The sequence below is a fragment of the Podarcis erhardii genome (genome assembly GCF_964252035.2).
Source record: "Podarcis erhardii genome assembly, chromosome: 5".
NCBI lineage: Eukaryota > Metazoa > Chordata > Lepidosauria > Squamata > Lacertidae > Podarcis > Podarcis erhardii.
The window spans coordinates 16,864,250-16,886,203 of NC_138509.1; the positions used below are offsets into that span (position 1 = coordinate 16,864,250).

At 41.0% G+C, this 21,954-nt stretch overlaps 1 protein-coding gene and 1 long non-coding RNA gene across 2 annotated transcripts in view; one reads left to right on the plus strand and one right to left on the minus strand.

Moving 5' to 3' along the window:
- LRMDA (leucine rich melanocyte differentiation associated) overlaps positions 1–21,954 on the plus strand; it is a 734,468-nt gene that overhangs the window by 256,218 nt on the left and 456,296 nt on the right.
- LOC309343188 lies at positions 4,041–6,581 on the minus strand. Its single transcript, XR_014157166.1, has 2 exons — positions 5,580–6,581; positions 4,041–4,166 (listed from the first exon to the last, which is right to left on the minus strand). It is a non-coding gene; the product is annotated as an uncharacterized lncRNA (long non-coding RNA).

The window sequence follows — 21,954 nt, forward strand, 5'->3', positions numbered from 1 at the left end:
TGTAGTTAGCATAGTTTATGGTGTAGTTTAGTGACTTTCTATCACTTGGATAATTTAGATTTTCCCCATTTTTATGGGTTACATAAAATATTCCTCATATTTTAAGCTACTCATTGGGGATATAGTTTAGGATGAACAGTAAAATATTTCTGTCATTATCCTGCAATGTCTAAATCTGTTCTTAAAGTAAGAAATGAGAATTATATTTAGGGATTGGGGATTGGGGAGCACATGTTATTATAATATCTGCAGGATCCTTGATAGTAGTAGAACTGCCTTTCTATTATTAAGTAGCATCTGCAATTATCTGTGGGAACAGAAAACTAATGCCATTTAATCAACTCTAGTTTTAATTACATTGACTCCAGCAAATGTTACATGTCCTTCTTGTTAACAGGTGGCAAGACCATGGGAATTTATGTGTAAAGAATTGATTTATGTACAGTGGTACCTTGTTCCTCAAACTTAATCCGTTCCGGAAGTTCATTCCACAACCAAAACGTTCTAAAACCAAGGCATGCTTACCCATAGAAAGTAATGCAAAACGGATTAATCTGTTCCAGACTTTTACAAACAACCCCTAAAACAGCAATTTAACATGAATTTTACTATCTAACGGGACCATTGATCCATAAAATGAAAGCAATAATCAATGTACTGTACTATAAAATAAATAAGACAGTATTATAGATGATTAAAATTAAAATTATTATTTTTTTATACCTGCACTGATGGTAGTCATTGTTTGGATAGGGGGGCTTTTATCCATTTCCACAGTCACACAATCAATCAATCAGTAGCTGAACTGGGTTCTACAGAGTCACAAAAACAAATTAACCGAAAAAGCCTCAAAAACAAAAATGTAAAATAAATAGCAAAAACAAAAGCACCAAACTTAATCCGTTCCAGAAGTCCATTTGACTTCTGGAATTTTCAAAAACCAAGGTGCAGCTTCTGATTAGTGCAGGTGCCCTGGAAACAATAGCCAACAGCTGCATCAGACGTTTGGCCTCCAAAAAACATTTGAAAACCGGAACACTTACTTCTGGGTTTTCAGCGTTTGAGTACCAAGGCGTTGGAGAACCAAGGTACCACTGTAGTGTTCTAGCAGTCTCTTTAACTTTTGCAGGAGCATTAGAAACCAAAATCAAGTTGTTACCTTTCCTAGGGGAGGAGGAAGCAGATATTCTCTAGGAGGCTCGTTGTGAGAATGAATTAAAGCATTGTTCCATGGGAACTAAACTACTTTCCCCCCACAGCGCACAATTAACTTAGGGAGTTTGCTGCCAAAAGATATGGAGATGGCCACTCACCCAGATGGTCTTTAAAAGGGATAAAACAAAAGGTTAAAAACTTAGGGATAAGAACTTGTTGAACAAATACTTGGACATGGAATACAAGAGGGGGAGGCGAGGGGAAGTTCTGGAAAAAAGTTACTGAAAATATGGACTGTAAAGGTTGAACCTTTTATTATTATTATCATTATCATTATTATTATTTATTACTTTTTACTTTTTGTATTATTTGAAAATCTAATAAATATTATTTAAAAAAATATATAAAAGGGATAAAACAAATTCATGGATGAATCTCTCTATTCAGAGGCAGTGGACTGCTAAATGCCTGGGACTTGGGTCCAGCATTGGAGAGGTGGGCACTGTTGTTTTCAATCTCTGCTTTGGAGTTTCCTAGATGCATCTTACTTCTAACTACTGGACTAAAGGGGCTCTTGATTTAAGCAGGCTTGTTTAAATATTCTGAAGTCAGGCAGATTTTACTAGCCAATCTGCAACACCTGTTTATTAGTTAAGGCATCTCTGTAATAATATCCCACTAACTGCAGATGCGCCTAAAGCTTTGTCTACCGCATCATTCTTTTGAACTGTTTCATCAAATGGCATCATCTGGACACTTAGGAAGGCAGAGGCACTGGACTGTGTTTGGGGAGCCTGCAACATTTTACCTGAGAGACAGCCTCTACAAATCCTCCTTACCCTAAAAAAAAACTCCGTGAGGAGTTTCCCCAGCTTTCAGGAAAAGCACTAGCTTTTGCTTGAAGACAGGCATTTCCAAGTGTGATGGAAGAAGTTTACGCATACACTCACTGCACTCATTTCTTTTTTAGCCAGAGGATGAGTGTTGAAATAATTTCCTCCTTTAGGCTGAAGACAAAAGCCCCCTTCATGGATGAAGGGAGTCCCATACATGGAAAGGGAGCCCTGGGACAATGGGGCTGTTTCTAAGATGACACAGTTTCCTTCACAGATGTCCATGGGTTTGGCAAGAACGTCTAAGCTGAGGGAGCCAGCTTTGCAGGCTTCCCCAGCTCAGACATCCCATGCCTAATACTCGTGTTAGTCAAATGAAGCAGTGCAACCTTAAGGGCAAGGGCAGCAATGTGTCCCACTGATCTTTTCTATGTGTGGACTTTGTTCATGTGGGTAATCCTGGAAGGGAAGCTAGACATTCTAAGTATTGTAGAAGTGGTTTGAATATACATTTTTTGCTCTAAGAACAAATGCCTCCACTGCATTCTGAGACATGTTCAAACCATGCCTACTCCACTTATGAAAGTCACATAGGGCCATCTTTCACAGTACCCACCCCCAGCCTTCAGCCCAGACCTGAATGTGGGTAGCAACCAATACACCTAAGGAAAGAAACAGAAGCCTGAGCTAACAATGGGGATTGTTGCCAAGGCTGCTGGTGTCACAAAGGTACTGATGTCCTCCCCTTATAACACAGAAACAGATATGAGCTACAGTTGAAGAGGAAAAGGGGAAGGAAACAGGAGTAGACTAAAGGGGCTCTTGATTGTGGGCACAAGGGCTCCATAGGATGGAGAGAGGGAGGAAGCAGAAAAATTACGCAGTTCAACAACTACACAAACCCACTGGGAGACTGGGAATGCAGTGTCATCAAGTGTGCAGAATGATGCCCACCTTTATCTCTTCTCTTGATCTAATTCTGTGAGATGCTGTTGAGGACCTGAGTCAGTGTCTAATATTAACAAAATATAGAATCTGAAGTTTAATCTAAACCAAAGAGAAATCCTGGTGGCTCAGCCTGCTCTAATTGGGGTTCCACCCACCTTGAGGAACTCATTCACCTGGCATTTCACTGGATTGCCAGATGACTGGGGACGCATTTATATTACTTCAGGTTGTGCACTATCAGCCTGCACCCCTTTTTTACAGCAACAACACCAGCAGCAGCAGGTGAAAACATGGGGTGGACCTTCTTGGTGGAAGTGCCAACCCAGATTGTGGACTTGAGAAGCTCCACTAGAACTCCCCTCTGCCTGCTTTTCCAGCATCAGGTAAAAACAATGTTTTTAAATTAGCTGGTGTGTGTTTTGCTGATAGCAGCTGAGTAATTTTGCTTTATTGCTTTATTATTTTAAACTGTTTTTATTTTGAGTTGTAAGTTGTTTTGAAGGCTTCTTACATTGGGTGGAAGGGCGCGGAATATAAAATTTTATCTGGTCTGTTGTGAACAGGAAGGAGAATTCAGGACAGTGGTTGTGCAGTTGTTTGCATCCTAATCAGTCCTCTTCCATAAATGGGATTTGAGCCAACATTCCTCAGACAGCAGCTGCTCACCTCTCCATGTGTCTCCCTTCCAATACCACATGGCAAGTTGTTGAAGCTGCTGGGACTTTCAAAAGCAGTTTGTATTTTGCCATGATTCAAATTTAAACATTCAAAAATCCCACTTGTGTGCTGAAACCTTTGGGCAAGCCTAAAGTAATTCTTTAGATCACAACCTGTATTTTACACATTGTATTTTCTGTTTTAAGATGGTAATTTGTACATAGCCAGCATGATTATATAGAGATTGCTCCCCAATTTGCTCACATTAATCCCATTATCCCTTTCCTCTTCTGGTACTCATTTGGGTCAGGGACCTGTCTTATTTGCTTATGCTTTTTTTGTAAAGTACTTCATACCCTTGATGTCATGATACAAAAAAGAATACTGATCATCTTCCCCTAAACAAGTCCTGATGGAATTACTAGGAGCCACAAAGATTCAGTATAGTAGTCTTTCCAACTTCCATTTATTTCTCTGAAGCTTGCAGAAGAGAACCAGTTGGGTGACTGTGTCCCATGTTAATCAGTTGAGAGGGGGCTGCTACCTTAGACACCAAAATGTATTGGGCTGCTCCTGCATATGCCATAAGTAGGAAGAAACATATGGCAAAAGTGGAAACTAAAAGTGAGCTGGAGCATAAATGTAAATGTGTAGATATCCCAGGAAAAACATAACCAGAATAGATATTCAACACAACATACTTTCTTAACACTATAAGTAAGTTTTGATATTTGTGTATTAGTGTGATTTAAAAATTAACAACAAAAAAGTATTTAAACAAGATACTTACGTTGCATAAAAAACACCTAATACTTTATAAGAAGGCTGCTCTTGAAACGTACTAATCCCCCTTCCAATATGTGTTTTATGTGATTTGGGGCCATATTTGAAAAACAATTCTTGTAAATGCAATTCACAATTCTAGCAGAAAATTACATTTTGTGTTTCTGTAATGATCCCATGAGTTCTTTTTTGCATAAATCCTTTCTTCCACTTTGAGATACAAATCTGTTTTACTGAAGACAAAATGCATTTTCAGCTGAAAAAATGTAAATTAATTTTCTTAGAAAATTCCTCTGTGGGCCCTAAGTTCTGAAATATGAGGATCACTGGCGTTCTTTAAGAAAGTGGTAATTTGAATTTTTACTACTATTAACTTTTTATTGGTAATTTGAATATTTTGCTATAATTACAAATTCCCTTTTTATCAAGGATATAGGCTGTGTTTATCAGCCCTGTTGCATTGTTCATTGCTGACGTTTGGAAAAAGTAGCAATTTGTATGTGGCTTATAAATTTGTCATGGACAATTTTCTGTTAAGTATAAGAATCAATTCCTTAACTACTTATGCATCTGAGAAGCCTGAATTTATTTATAGTAAAATGTCATGTCTCCATTTCTTATGGATTTCATTGTACCTTTTAAAAGAAAACCTAGTTCTTTCAGAGAAGTTCCTTGCTGTTCTGCACTGATAAAATCATTTCAGCTGGCAGAAGTTCCATCCCAAATCTGAGCCCTCCTCAGTGCACAGCACTTTAAGTGGAATGAAATGCTCCACTTTTCTATGTATTGTTTGTGCCAAAGAAGCCTTGAGTTCGAGCACATTTACATCTGTTTTGGGTAATTCTCTGCATATGTTCCAAAATGTAAGTTATCCATCTTACCCAAGAAACAGCATTTGTTGGAAACAGTTTGCCAATTGGAAACTCGATTGAATTTGTTCTATCATGCTGAGGCTTCATTTGAGGTCTGAAATATGTTCATCTTTGTTCCTCCAGCTGTTTTACCATTCTGAACCAAAAGCTTTTCCTACAGCCTAAGTCCTCAAACTTGCTATGCCAGTAAGTTGTCATAAGACATCAAATTATGCTCACATTAGATGTTACTTTATGCTAAGGGAAACTTGGCTCAGCAGGGACTCAATTGACCTCTTGTGTTTATCTGCCTGCCTAGGATTGCAAAAGTGGAGTTGGGCTTGTTAAGCACCTGGTAGGCTCCAGAAGGTAGATGTTTGGCCTGAGTTTGCAGTTGTTAAGTCTGCTGAGACTCAAAGGAATGGAGAGTGGGAGAGTAGATGAGGGCTGAAGAATCTGTGTCTCTTTCAGTGCTGCTGGAGTGTAGCTCCCATCACCTCTGACCATTGGCTGACCATGCTGTCTGGGGCTGATGATTGTAGTTCAGCAACAGCTGGAAGGCCACAGGTTCCACACCCTGAGGTGCATTATGACAGGGTAGGTTATGTAACCCAGGGATACTTGTGGAGGCTACTGAGCAGGTCAAGAAGAAAAACTGGACAGTGCCTGATAGGCAACAGGGTGTCTGTGTAGCAAAATAGCAAATGTTATCAAGGCAAGCCAAAGAAAGCCAGCCTACTTGAACCTCACCTTTCAGTTTAGATTTTATTCAGGCTTATGGAGACCCAATAGAAAGATGCTAAAAGATATACTATATGCTACCTTTAAGACCGGGGGAAATTTTGGAGTTGCCTGGTTAGCTTAAATGGCTTTGTCACAGAAAAGGGGGGCAACCAAGGTACAGAAGGTTATGCCTTTTGTCTAAAATGGTTGTTGCACAATCCTCAAACTGACCTCAGTGGGTACACTGCTGTTAGTTCATTCATGTAGGCATGCTCTTTTTTTAAAAAAAAGTGTTCATTGCTGCCTGGAAGGACCTTTATGGGCATGTTCCTTTGTCTTTGGGCAGCTTCTTGCTGAAATGGGGATTTAGGTGTTCTTTACAATACGATCCTTTGGCTCCTAAGCTGTAAAGAGGCATTTGCTCTTGTGCCTTTCAGTTTTTGTCCCACAAGAGCTTATCCATGAAACCCTCCACAACAGAGTCAATTCTTCATTATGTCTAATGAAAACAAATAATAGCCAGGTGTTCTTTTTAATAAATGTATTTTTATTAAAGATTTTCTTGATTTACAAAAGTATGTGTAATGTGTCTCTCTCGTATTTTTACCATGTAACATTTTTACAAATCAGTTTCATTTGGTGAGACATTAGGAAGAAAAGGGGGAAAGAGGTGGGGGAGGAGATGGGGGGGTCGGGTGGTGATGTTTCTATTTTACTTAATATGTTTGGGGGTTTGTGTCAGCGTCGCTTGTGCAGGTTCTCTGCTATTCACCTGTGTTTCTTTGGTGGTGAGAGAGGTTGGGGTCGGCCTAGGGTGTGGCTGTTTGTTTGTGATTGGCTGTGGTGGTCTTTGTTTTTGTGTGTGAGTGGGGTGGGTGGGTGTTTTGGATCAGGGGAGCCATACCAGGGTGAAGGCATTGTCTTCTGTTTGTCCCTGTGTCAGTTTCAGTTTATTGGTTAATTGTTCTAGTAGGGCTGTTTCCCATACTATTTGGTACCATTGGTCCATGCTTACTCCTGACAGGTCTCTCCAGTGTCTGGTTATGATGTTTCTGGCTGCTGAAAGTAGGCAGGTTGTGAGTTCTTTGTGGTGTAAATGGGCATTATTGTCTTGGAAGATGTTTTCTGGGGTGATTTCTAATACTTGCTTAGTTATTTTACATAACAGCCAGGTGTTCTGAAGTGTCCACATTACTACAGACTCCTCCAAATGTCTGCTACTTCTGCTCACATTTCATCTTAAGACTAACTCTTAAGGAAATTGGATACATTAATGGACAATGAGATTATTAGTGGTTATTAGCCACACTGGCTGTGTACTGCCTCCAATATTGCAGTAGGCCTCTGATCACCATTTGCCGGGAATCACAATGGGGGAGGTTGCTATTGTGCTCATGTGCTGCTTGTTGGCTTCCCATAGACATGTGGTTAGATACTGTGAGACCTGGCTGCTGGACTTAAATGGACGTTTGTTCTGGTCTAGGAGGGCTGTTCTTATGTCTCACTCCTGTGTAACACATGGGATGGTGGTGACTCATGTCCAGGTTGCTTCTGGCTCTTTGCTCTAACTAGCAAATCTCACTCTCAGTTTTGGAGCTCGGCTGGGAGATATGCCTGCAGTGATAGATAGGGGGAAGTGGGAAGGAGTCAAAATTCCCTCACCTATATGACCTTTAGTGCTCTGCCAAAAACCCCTCCTGCTATTTCTTGAAAGTTTGCTTCCCCTGTGAGAGAGTTTGATTTTTCTGCCATTTTCTCAGGACGTTTCAGGATTTCTTTAGAATTTTGGCAGAAGTGGGGTTGAGTTTATCTTATCACTGCAAGATGGCCATGGGTGGGCTTGTTTTTCTCTTTCCATTAGTCATTTCTCCAGCACTGTGCAGCCTCCCCAGCTTCCTGATCTGAAAAAAAAAAATCCCATAGGAGAAGTTACCTCAGTATCTTTCCCCAAGGTTTAATTGAATCATAGAATCATAGAATCATAGAGTTGGAAGAGACCACAAGGGCCATCGAGTCCAACCCCCTGCCAAGCAGGAAACACCATCAGAGCACTCCTGACATATGGTTGTCAAGCCTCTGCTTAAAGACCTCCAAAGAAGGAGACTCCACCACACTCCTTGGCAGCAAATTCCACTGTCGAACAGCTCTTACTGTCAGGAAGTTCTTCCTAATGTTTAGGTGGAATCTTTTTTCTTGTAGTTTGGAACCATTGCTCCGTGTCCGCTTCTCTGGAGCAGCAGAAAACAACCTTTCTCCCTCCTCTATGTGACATCCTTTTATATATTTGAACATGGCTATTGAATTGAAGCAGGGGAAATTGGCTACTGAGTGCCTGAGGCTGAGATCAACATAGTTGCCAAATTTGTTTTTAAGCAAAGTCCTTCCTTTTAATTTTTTAAATGAATTACACTGATTTCTTTAAAAGTAAAAAGACTTCACTTAAAAAAATTCCATTGAACTGCTGCCAGGCCCAGCAGTAGATACCTTCCTCACTTCCCACTCTTCCAGAAAAACCTAGCTGAGGACATCATGGGATTTTCAGAAAGTGTGGGAACCCGGGAAGGCTGCAAGGTGCAGACTACCAGAGATAATGATTAAAGAAATGAAATGAAGGATGCTCACAACCCCCCCCCCCCGGCATCTCTAAAAGTAAGGAAAGTACACACAAAAACCTGCACTGCAACATGAGATTTTACCAAAATTTTCTCTCCTCTTTGATAATTTTTGAATGCAACTTATTTTCTCATAAATTACTGGGCAGTGGTCAAAACCAAAAATAAGCACAGCGCTACTTTTGATGTAAAAATTCAACCCAAACTCTTTTGTTTGTGAATGGAGTAGATGTCAATAAATAAAAATTGCTTTCCCTGTTGCATCTGTTTTGGCTAACAGGTCAGATTTCCATTAAGGTTTTGAAATACAGAGTGTCTAAGGCAAAGGAGATGATATGGTATTTTAGTTTGGTTTGCTTTCTTACGTTAACCCTGTCATCATAGCAAAATAGGTGGCAGAGTATACCAGGTATATGTGTGGGAGGTCTGTTGTTCTCAGTATGTCGGTGATGATGTGGCATGCCCCTTGGGAAGAGAGGCCCCAAACACCCAGTGACTGCCAGATCAGGGAGTGTTTAATGTTTCTGTGTGAAGATTCATGGTTTTGAATGTGTGCAGTGTTAAGTGTGTCTCTCCCCCCCCCCCCCGTTTCCCCCACTAAAGTTACCACAGAAGTTAAAAAAAAAAATGCTAGGCCTATCCTTCACTTAGCCTTTCCTTTTTTTATTTTTTAACAAAATGAAAAATACGTAGAGCAGTTGTCATTTGTTAAAGTGTAGCAGAAAGAGCGAAACAGGCCAGTGGCTGCTTCATCAAGAACACTCATTCAGAATGATGAATGTGGCTAAACACACATTTGTTCGTAAAACTTGCAGAGTGGATGAGCATCATTAAGCATGAGAAATAGGTGCAGCATGCTGGGGAGAGAGTGGAGCAAACAGATGTTGTGAATTTTCGCAGGCATCCTTCATCCACCAGTCCATCATTAATATAGTTGAAGGTGATCCTTTCTTTTATTTAATAAGCACAAACAAAGAGCATGCGCTGTGCTAGGACTGCTGAATATACGGTTTTCGAAGGGGGAGGAAGGCACAAAATGCAGATAGATGGGCTACTTTACTCAGGGTGGTGGTAGTAGTGGATCATCACAATCGCATCAGATACTTTGGTGGCTCACATCCCCACCTTCTTGTGTTTACAGCTTGTCTTTCAGCAGGAATACTCTTTAAGCAATTCACGTAAAGAGTCTTAAAAGTAAAATACATTATTTAAAAACTAGAATCAAAACTATGAACATATAAAAGCTGACAACAAAAGTCATGACGTGAGTAGCTGAAAAACCAAGTCTCAGCCTTCTAAACCTCAGTGGAATGCCATGGTTTTCAACCATCTCTATAAGGAGGAAACAGAAGCTACCATTCTGACCTCATAAAGGGAAAAGTTCCATAATTCTTAGGCCACCATAGAAGAAGCCCTGCTCCTAGTTGAATAGCAGTTTGAAAGCCTTTCGTCAGATCTGGTTACCATTGAATGTGCACCGGATCTACTTGGTATGTTGAATAAATGGGGAATCTGTGTGGGGAACTATGGATTATTGACTATTATTTAATTTCTCTACCGCTTAATATATTAAAAATAACTCTAAGTACTGTACAAAAACTAAGCAACAACAGACAACTTAAATAATTACGATGCATTATCTATTCTCAGAACTGATGTCGGGTTCTACATTGACACTGGATTCTAAAAGGGTATTAAATTGAATTGTTCTAGAGGTTTTGTTATAGGGCTCTAATATTTACTATGATTTAGCACAGAAAACTCAAGCTTTAAGTAGTAGTTTACTAAATCAAGTTGTAGTTTACACTTGCCATTATTGCCTTGGATTCATAACATAGTGTGAGATGATAAAAGTAATAAAATAATGAAATATAATAAATATAGCCAGTACTTTTGCCACTTTTGTGCATACACTATGTAGTGGAACAAAATAGAGATAAAGTAGCCACTCACTGACTTTGAATTCCCCAGTTTTGAATCAGTTAATCAAAGTTTTTAGTCATCCTGCTAGTACATCAGAATATATAAATAATGGAGTAGCTATAGCAACTCAGATATAATGACTTCTGATATAGGAATATAAAGAAATGTGCACAATGAGGTAACTGGGTACACTGGGAGGAACAAAGAAGTGTGAGCTGATTCTTTTCACAAGCTTTTATAGAGAATCTGCAAAAAGGACACATACATACTGGAATCAGATGCAAGCAGTCTTCAGGTTTGTGCTCACAAGATCAATTCAAAACATCGCTCCATGAACTCCAAACACCTTGTGTTGAAATAAACCTATAGATTATATTAAAAAATAGAGTTAAGTCCTATGTCCATTTCTACCAATCTCATTACTGTTAGAGGAAAGGCTCCTTTGAGTAAATCATTTGCCTTACTTCGCTTTTCTTGAGCCCTGAAGTAAAATCTTTCCTGAACAATGTATTTTGCATGGGGAAACAAATCAATAATTTTAAGAGTGATAATTGTATCTCTACAGAATAAGGAGAGGCAGATGTGGAAGGGAAAAACAATAACGTGCTACTGCCACTTACTCTTACTTGCTCATCTTCCTATTTTGTAATATAAATTAGAACTTCATTTGTTAAATTCCCAGTGGCTTTGAACTCTTACTGAAGAGTGGTGTGTTGTTAGGAAATATGCCAGCCATATTTAATTTTTCATACTGAAAATAAACTAAGTGATCTTTTTCAGTATCATATTCTGAGATGATACAAGTAGGGGAGGAGCTTCAGTACAGAATCCCAAGAGAGCTAGTTCCGTCTATGGGCTTGATACTTGAGAAGCAATGTGTGTTTGGCATTTCCAATTCACAAAGTTCATTTATCCCTTTAGAATTTTAAGCCTGAAAACATAGCTGGACATTTAGAAAAGCAACCTCCAAAAGCATTGGTTTTCTCTTTAGGTGGGATGTGTATTTAGGAAGGATGCCACAGTCCTAAAACTGGATAACTCAGTTGGTTAGAGCATGGTGCTGAAATTACCAAGACCGCAGGTTCAATCCCCATAAGGAACAGGGGGCTGGACTAGATGATTCTTAGGATCCCTTCCAACTTTATGATTCCCAATCAGCAGTCTTTTCCTTGACCCCTGCCACAATATATGTTGGCATTGATTTTCTAACCAGTTTGTACTCTCTTCAAACTTTCCTATTTTTTTGAGTTGTTGGCACTCAGCAATTTAAGGTATGCCTAGCATATGTTATTTTCTGGATAAGATGGGTTTTTATTGACTAAGTGTCTTCGTCCTGGTGTGTCCCTTTGACGATCACCAGGGCACCTTCCAGGAAGGTGCTCTGGCGATCTCCACCAGGGGTGTGGTGGGGTGAAGCATCTTCGCCCCAGCATGTCCCTTTCATGAAGGTAAGGTGGCCAGCGGCGTAGCGTGGGTTGTCAGCACCCAGGGCAAGGCAAGTAATTTGCGCCCCCTAACCCGGGGCAAGGCAAGTAATCTGCGCCCCTAACCCGTGGATTTGCGCCCCCTAACCCATAGATTTGTGCCCCCTAACCCTAACCCCCAGATGTTGCGCCCAGTGCGGCCAGCCCCCCCTGCACCCCCCACGCTACGCTACTGAAGGTGGCTCAGAAAACCATAGTTAACATTAACCACCACTAGACGTCCCAGCAAGTTGTGACAAAGTAAAAATGGAAGTGAATGCTTCTGAGCACCTCCCTGGAGCTGTAGAAGAAGAAGAAGAAGAGTTTGGATTTGATATCCCGCTTTATCACTACCCTAAGGAGTCTCAAAGCGGCTAACATTCTCCTTTCCCTTCCTCCCCCACAACAAACACTCTGTGAGGTGAGTGGGGCTGAGAGACTTCAGAGAAGTGTGACTGGCCCAAGGTCACCCAGCAGCTGCATGTGGAGGAGCGGAGACTCGAACCCGGTTCCCCAGATTACAAGACTACCGCTCTTAACCACTACACCACACTGGCTCTCTGTATCCGAGAGGGAGTGGGGAACAGAAACTCTGCTTACCGTATTTTTCGTCCTATAGGGCGCACCGGCCCATAGGACGCACCTCTTTTTTGGGGGGGGGATGAATAAAAAAAAAATATTCCCCCCCCCAGCCGCGGCTGCCGCCCCAAGCCTTGCACACACCTGCCCGAAGCACGGGGTGCCCTCCGGAGGGTGCCCCGTGCTTTGGGCGGCAGGCTGCCACCCCAAGCCTTGCACGCTCGGCGGGACCTCCTGCCGGGCGCGCAAGGCTTGCGGACACCCGCCCGAAGCACAGGGAGCCCTCCAGAGGGCTCCCCGTGCTTCGGGCTGCAGGTTGCTGCCTGCAAACCTTGTGAGCCCGCGGGAACTCCCACCAGGCTTGCAAGGCTTGCGGATAGCTTCCTGAAGCCTGGAGAGCAAGAGGGGTCAGTGCGCACCGATGCCTCTCGTTCTCCAGGCTTCAGTGAAAGCCTGCATTTGCCCCATAGGACGCACACTCATTTCCCCTTCATTTTTGGAGGGAGGAAAGTGTGTCCTATGAGGCGAAAAATACGGTACTTCTTAAAAAGGTAAAGGACCCCTGACAGTTAAGTCCAGTTGTGAACAACTCTGGGGTTGCAGCGCTCATCTTGCTTTACTGGCCAAGGGAGCCGACGTTTGTCCGCAGACAGTTTTTCCGGGTCATGTGGCCAACATGACTAAGCCGCTTCTGGCGAAACCAGAGCAGCACACAGAAACGCCGTTTACCTTCCCGCCAGAGCGCTACCTATTTATCTACCTGCACTTTGACGTGCTTTCGAACTGCTAGGTGGGCAGGAGCAGGGACCGAGCAACAGGAGCTCACCCCGTCACAGGGATTCGAACTGCCGACCTTCTGTTCAGCAAGTCCTAGGCTCAGTGGTTTACACCACAGCGCCACCCGCGTCCCTTTACTTCTTAGTCAAACTCAATTGATTTCTGAGCCTTCTTCAGCCAGCCCCCACCCACTGACAGCATTCCGAATGGCTTTTCTCCCACCTCATTTTTCTGGCTGCTGAAGGTACTTCAGCAGCAGCAAGTGGGTGGAAGGAAGGAACAAAGGAAGGGGAGGCAGCATTCATAGCCTGGCATACTGCCGGCTCGCTCCTTTTAGAAATAGGGTGCTGACTAGATGGATCCTTGATCTGATCCAGCAGGGCTGCTCTTACGTTCTTAATTTGCTTCCGTTGAGATACATTATTTGTCCCTTTTTAACCCGTGGGAACAATCCTGCTTACTGAATGGCATTCTAAGGGGTCAGCCCCCTGTCCTTTGGGTGCTTTAAAGGTCACGTCAGGCAACTTGAACTGCACACAGTAATATAGAGAGACCCAGAAACCTGGAATGCACACTCTTGCAATCATATACTATCCTCTGAATCACATGTTTTCAACCAGGTGTCATACTATGAAATACCACCAGCTGTGGAACACCATTCAAAGTCACAAATGTTCCACATATTAAACACCCTAGAAATTATATGTACCTGGCAAAGATCAGGACAGACTCTATACATATGTTACAGGGATTTTCTTCTTCTTCAGCATCCGCTCAGGGTACTTGGAGGACAAGCAAAAACTATTATGTTAAATTGTGCTACCTATACCATCAGCTTTTGTCTTTGCTAAAGCTGCCAGTTTTTATAAACAACTGAAGACAGAAAGGGTTTACTAAGAATAATGTTGAAGCCCAAAAGAATCCTACAGCCTATAAATCTTAATAGAGGTTCTAAGATTCCAGTGGGCTGCATATGTCTCTTTTACCCAGCCTCACTCCATCTTGGCTCCCCTGTGATGACTACAATTTTCTTGAAACAAGAAGCACAGTGACTTGAATTTACTCCTGGCGCTATTTGCCTACAAACAGGAATACATGCATATAACCTATGCAAATCAATAAAAACATGTCAAGACCCCTTAGATCGCAGTACTCTCCTAAAATGCAATTTATCATGCTGCAAATGAGAGCAAGAGACTAGGTAACAAATAGTGTCTGATCGTTTAACTAGCACCTGTTGTCATGCATTTGAAAACTGCATTTTTTATTTGACGTACAGTAAATTGCATTTTCATATATATGGAATGGAAGTGGGACCTGGGGATGTACACATGCAGGCATTTATGAACATTATGAAGAATAGAAGTTATATAGCACTACCCCTTTTTAAGTACTGGAATTAAAACAAAATATATTTCTCTGTGCATTTGTTGGACACAAAAGGTAAGTTCAGGGAGTGTGTTTTAGAGGTCATCTGTTTATGGCCCTTTCTATAAGAACACCTGCAGTATGTTTTGTTTTGCAAAACACTCCCAACACGTTAACCCAACAGTATTTACTACAAATTGAAACAAGCTGTTTTGCACTTAACTCCTGGGGAGGGGCGGGTGGAGGGCAGTGAGGGACAGTTGACAACTTGGTAAGCTTGTCTTCCTAACAAACAAGTTGTGGATAAATGAGATTTGTTCAGATTAATTTCAAGGTCTCACCTTACAACCTGTAATGTTTTACTGTGTTGAATAATGTCTAGGAAGGATCCTTCCATAGGTGGAAACACAACAATTGCAATTTAACACATGTGGAGATTCTCTCTCTCCCTCTCCCTCTCTGGTTCCCCAGTCATTAGTGGCTGCTCTGGCTGTTGTCACGAAGGCAAACCCTTCAGACATATATTATTCCCTTCCCTGTCTATACTGACTTGCGTATTCCAAAGAACAACAATATTGGTTACCTCTGTAAATTTGAGCAAGATAGCAGTACTTGCTGGCATTGAGGTACTTTTTTTATATACCACTGTCAAGGGACTCCATGTCCAAAGGAAAACTGCAAGACATAGGAGGCATGGGTTGGGCTCACAACCACAGCAATAATCAGTGGAATTTTTTTAATACACTTATCATATTACTCAGTAGCATGCATCTGAATTCACAAAGGCCCCAGTCCAGAGTTTAGCAAAGACATCTATGTGCACAGCTCTTTCTTTTTCTAAATACCCTCCTTCTGCAAAGGTAGGGGTTACCTGTTCCCATATACACCTGTTACCAATGTATATTGTTATTATTTTTTTACTTTGGTCTTTGGTATTAGCGATGAGTCACAGCAGAGTTCTAACTGCTACAGGAGAAATGAAGAAAATATATGGCGGTGAGTCTAGGTGCCACAAGGGAAACTCTTGATGCTTAGTACTTTCAGATAAAACCATAAATATCAGTGATGGGAGAATTCTATATTTGACAAAACACGAAGTCCCAGAAAAAGACCTCGACTCTATTTTCATTACCCGAGCTCTAATGCAAGAAGCACTAAGTGTAGTGGAATGGATTTGCTGACCATGACTGTTGCTATTAGTAGAGTACAAAGGTAAAGTGTAAGTGAAATTTATTTTAGGCTTGAGTGTTAACACAGACATGAGGTAGGAGGGAAAGTACTTTAAAATGTGCATTAATAGCAATAAATTGATAGCAGCTTGAAGGTAAACAGGTTTTCAGAATGTGTTCAAGCTTTGTTTTTACTAGTAATGAAATGTAAATTGGGATATGGTGCAGAAAAGTATGCCAAGTAGTGGGTTTTATTTCAGCTCATTAGTATGATGAGCATGTTTTGTTTACATGAATAAAACTCTTGTGAATTTTAATCCAAATGGGTACTTAATCAGTTTAATATGTCCATAATTATTCTTTGGCAAGAAAAACGCTACTTTTACCCTATAAAACATGTCCTTTTGTTTAGATATTAATGTTTTAAACTCATCAGATAATTTCTTATATTGGTATTTTGAGTTCACTGTAAAAATTATTGCATGGATAATAAAATCTCAGTCAGCTGTCTTGTTGGCTAACTACTTTTATGAGAGTGTATCTGAAGAAGTGTGCATGCACACGAAAGCTCATACCAAGAACTGACTTAGTTGGTCTTTAAGGTGCTACTGGAAGGAATTTGTTTTACTTTTATGTGAATTGAGGATAATATGGTTTGCTTTGGAGCCACTTCTCTCCTAGGTTGTACAACAAAATATCAAATTCTTGTGATTTGCATTGGTTTTCGAAAGGGTTGAATTGCTTATGATAATTTCCAAGAGGTGCCTGGGAAAGTTTTTAGAAAATGGGAAAACATATCTATTATATAATATAGCATTGTTTGATTTAAATATGCCCCCCCCCAGCAGCATTTCCATTTCCCGTTTGGAAAACTCCACCACCTTCCCACTTCTCATTTGTGTAATTGTTCTGGGTGCCATGCTTTCTTCTGTTAGGTCTATTTCATTGTTTTGTGTGCTGTACTCCACTTTTGTGCCTCTTTCCTTTGTGGAATCTATGGTATCTGTTTCTCGTACTTGGGACCTACTAATGACTTACCGTTTGTCCAAGTTGTCTTGGTCCTGAACTTGGAATCTTTTGCTTAGTTGTGTTTTCAACTATGCAGTATCATAGTGTACTACCAGTTGTTCTAGGCTATAATCAGTGTTGGAGTTCCATTACTGAGTTTTTAAAATTCTTCTGAATGTATTTTCCAAGACTGGTGCCCATTCCCTAGTTATGTCAGTGTGTGTTGGTAACCTGAGTGGCTAACAAGCATCAGAAAAGTGTGCACAAAATTTGAACAGATAGTTAACTAGCCCAGTCATCTCCTTAATGACTCTCACCTTCTCCAGTTCTGGCCATAGTCCTAGTGAGATCAATAGACAATAGATGTCCAATATAGCATACTTTTGTCAGCATTCAGTTTAATGTTCTTCTCCCAACATCTTTGGGGCAATTGTTGAAGTTCCTTATCACTCCTTTTTCTTATGACAAGAATATGCTCAACCACAATCTTGATGTCCCAGAGCCCTTCCGGTACCTGGTTCAGCTTCTATGGGAAAACTGAAAATCAGCTGGGCTGATTCCCATGGGCATTCATAGCCAGTGGTTCCTGCTAAAGGATGTGGTTATCAGTTCCAAAATATGTTCTTGACATTGCAGACAGTAAACACTTTTGCTCTAGACTGGTCAGGTAGTAATAGTATATCCTCACTTGTTGGTAGTAGGTAGCGACTTTGTTTTTAGTCACCTATTGAGCAGTTTTGAATCAGTGCAAATTCTCAGTTTTCATTATGGCTTTGGTATCACTACTAGGCTGCTGATCCAGTCAGCACTTCTTTCAATGATGCCTTTCTTCTGCAGTTTTGTTGATTCTTGGCTCCAGAAGGGCTAGCAGGATTCTTCATTTTGGAAGTCATACTGGTTGCACCTTTAGAAATAATGAGACCAGTGCGATTTTGCCATTCTGATATTTCTGCTCAATAGATTAAAAGGAAGGACGTTACAAGTAACTCCACAATCTATTTGGGATTTCATAGGTCCTTATTCTAGCATCATTGCTGCCAACATGGCTCACTTGTTCCCCAGTTTTTTTCTTTCCTGTGAGTCTGCATATAAGCCAAATTTACACATAAGATTCATCTGTAGGCTCATTGCTCGTCACTTCATCGACTGGGTTCCCCACCCCTTTTAGCTGGGTGACTGCAACACTGATCCCTGAAATGGTTCTGCTTTCCACATCATTTACCTTCTTTCCCATAGGCTCTTTCACAGAGTGGTTTAACAGTAAGTCCCTCTGCATGGGGAATTTTGGGAATTATATTGCTGGAAGCGGAAAGGGAAGAGTTGGGGGTTTTTTGCAAGTACTGCTGGGAAGGAGGAGCAGAGGGCAGGACTGCATGCACACTTGCTGGGAGAAGTTGCACCAAGAGACCAAGGAGCATGGCTGCTCTGGACTCAAGCTCGCTGAAGCTGTGAGGTTAGCAACAAGAGACACTCTGGGTGTGATATTCTGCACCCTCCCTCATGAAGGCTTTAGATTCTAAATATGTGTAAATAAACCATAGTTCATAAAGACATTAGCCTCCATTGTGCCTCATTTTCCCCAAGGAAACATAACCCCTGGTTTTGTGCCAAGACCCATGGAATTCCTTGCTACCGCTCGGCAGAGATTGGGGTGCCTGTAACAATATAGTTACATACATGGGGATCAGCACAGTCTCCTTATAAGTGTCTAATCAGATGTTCTGATCTAGCCGCTTGCCAAGCTCTCTGCCCTGAAAGCACCCTTAATATATTTTTAGACTATCCATATTGAAAATGGAAACCTTGCACGATCACTGTCTAGCCAAATGTCAGGCGAGAGGTCTTCTCTTCATTGTTATATGCCTTATGTATTGTGTTTATATTCTTCCTGTAGTTGCTTTGTTATAGAATAATTAACAAATGCAGCATTCATTTGTATTGCCATGAAAATGCTGTGAATTAGCAAGCTTTGCTTCTTTTTCTTTTTCCTTAAAGTGTTGAAGGCCCCAAACTGTTCTTACTACTTGTTCTGAAGATAAATTAGTGTCTTCTAAATAATGCAGTGAACCCTAATTCTCTTTGATTAGTATCGAGTTAGATGATAGCGACCCATTGAAATTGGTCATCAGCATAAATAATGAGTGAATGAACTGATAAAATGCAAAGTTGCCAGCCATCATAAATCAAATGAAATCCACTTTCTCTGGAAGTCACTGAAATTAGAAGTCCATGCTCCTATTAATTATTTTGCCTTCTGAAGACGACAGTGTTATAAATCAGCCTTGAAAGGCACTTCACTTGCGAAGCTGAAGGAGTAAGCTTGCCTGCAAATTGTTTTGTATACTCACCTAATTGTTTCTTAAGTAATCCACCTTTTTATAACATGGCTGCTGAACAGCTAAAAGTACCAAATTGGGCAGATTAACAAAAGCAGCGCATGACCTACATTTCTATGTGCTTTTAGGATAACAGGATACCCCATCTCTTCCAATAGGTGCACTGCAACTATTTCCTATAGCTTTGTTAGATTGAGGTACTGGTAGCTGGTGTTCAATTTATACTTCTGGATGCTTCCATCTTTGATTGAACATCACAGTAGCCTTTGGGGCTCCTCAAAGAGGAGGATATATGCGAGAGTCAGGGAGAGAGAAAGGGTGCGTTGCTAGTCCCCCTACCATTTTTGACACTTATAAATTTAACTATTTGCAGCTGTCCAAACAACTATCAATTTCTCCTTTGGTTTAGTTATTAAATGCTTTTAAATATATATGAGTGTTTAAAGAAACAACAGAAAAAGGGATTACAAGTTGAGAATTTTAATTTAACTCATTTCAAAATCCAATTAGTATTTATCCAAACAACATTTTCAAGCATCTCATATCACTTCTGGGTGAAGTTTGGATCAAAGTGTTTCTGAAAAATTGATGGAACAACTTTGTGTGGCTAGAGTGGAAAAACAATAACAACTAGAGGCTTCCATGGCAGACTGGTGGCCATTTAGCCAGCGCCTGAACAAAGATTCTACAGGACAAACTGTACCTGCTGCATTCCGTAATATATGGTTGTCATAATGTTTTCCTTCTTATTGATATTAGCAACTTTCAGTCTCCAATGTTTGTATGAATGTTACATCACTGTTACTGTTTGGGTTGGGGAAACGGGGATGGGGGGATGTTCAGTTTGTATTGGTGACATAAAAATCTGAGAAAGCTATTAAGTTTATATACATTTTCTGTAGTGCTTCTGTGCTTCATACAACCCACAAGGCATTTTTTGTTTCCTTCCTCTTTTTATTCAGCCCCACAGACATTAGAATCCCAAGAAATGTTAGCTTACTTTTTTCAAAGTTTCTATTCCCCCAAGCTGCACAGGTATGCTTGGACACATTAAGAGAGAAAAGTTTATAAAAGTCTGAAAGTGGGAGATGTATAAAAAAAACTTCCAACTTTTTTGTTTGTTTCTCTCATGAGTATTTCTTACCAAAGGAAACGAAGACTGAGTGGAAAGGTTCTTTTGTTACTTTGTAGTGCACAGAACGTCTGTGTGCATAAACTCTGTAACTCATTTTTTGGGGTATTTTCCTAAACTTACTGGAATGAGGCTTTTTTGATGGGAAGGTATCTTTTCATACTAGTTCACAGCTGGCATATCATGAATTCCACATAACAATGGCCACTCATCAGATGAGTCATTTTGTCTTATATGCCTCCCCATTTAATGGATAAAGAGGTCAGAGCCATTTTGGGTAAAGAAAGCTGCACAATCTCTGCAGCTGTACCCAGGCCCAAGACTGTTACAGATTTATAAATATAGCCTCAGCTATTGGTAGTTGAAGGTAATCACTCTTGCAAAGTTGCATTGTTTTATGTATATCTATATCTAAATAAAAGGGTTTTGAGCCAGCTGGACTCTTGAGCCCTTCAAATTCTAAATCCTCTTCTTCTTGCACTAATTGAAAAGGCGGCAGCAAATAATCAGCTTCTGTTTCCTGTCAGGCCAATTTGAAACAGAGTTTTGTAAAAACATTCAGACAAAGAAAAAATCCAAACGGGTGAAGCAGAGAGGGTTCCAAATTGCAGCAGGTACAGTAAAAACAAACAAACCCCATCTAATGTTTGGTTTATTCTTTGTGGGTTTATGGTTATCCATGCAATTTGGTACTTAGCAAAAGGAGTGATTGATTTTAGTGTTTCCAAAGCCCACTTCTCACAGCACAGTATGTGTTCACTGTAGTATTGATTGTGTAATAAATGAGAGGAAAGGGTTTTTAAAAGATGGCGTCCTGCCAACTTGAGGGGGAGGGAGAAAACAGAAAGATTTGAGTTGAACTCTAGAAATGGAAGACATGCTAAAGTTATGTGTTTGGGTTTTTTGGATTTATTTCAGTAGGGTGGGGTGTCAGACATTAGCTGTAACAGAAAGAACATGTGGTTGAGTAGTAAACAAGCAAAAGTTGAAATCAATACAACACAACATGGCTGGGTTCGCACACATGGTAAGGCAACCGATGGTTTACCCAGGACCATGTGGACATACGACTTCCCAAAAAGGAGCCCACAGTTGCTTTGCTTCTCCCTGCAACTTTTTATGCCTATGCCACACAGAGCCAAGCCAACATTTGGCTTAGTGTGTCATCCAAACCCTTGCTCGTGATTCAGTTCTTTCCTCACTAACCATGAGCTGTAGTCAAAGTTTGTTATTGTTCTCCGTCAGTTTTCTGTTGAACCCTGACTGTTGAATTCACCTTCACATGTGTGTTGGTAGCTTAACTGATTTATTTACAAGGTTATATACAGCTGTGGGACATGGGTGGTGCTGTGGGTTAAACCACAGAGCCTAGGACTTACCGATCAGAAGGTCAGCGATTCGAATCTCCGCAACGGAGCTCCCGTTGTTCGGTCCCTGCTCCTGCCAACCTAGCAGTTCGAAAGCACGTCAAAGTGCAAGTAGATAAATAGGTACCGCTCCAGTGGGAAGGTAAACAGCGTTTCTGTGCACTGCTCTGGTTCACCAGAAGCGGCTTAGTCATGCTGGCCACATGACCCGGAAGCTGTATGCCAGCTCCCTCGGCCAATAAAGCGAGATGAGCACCGCAACTCCAGAGT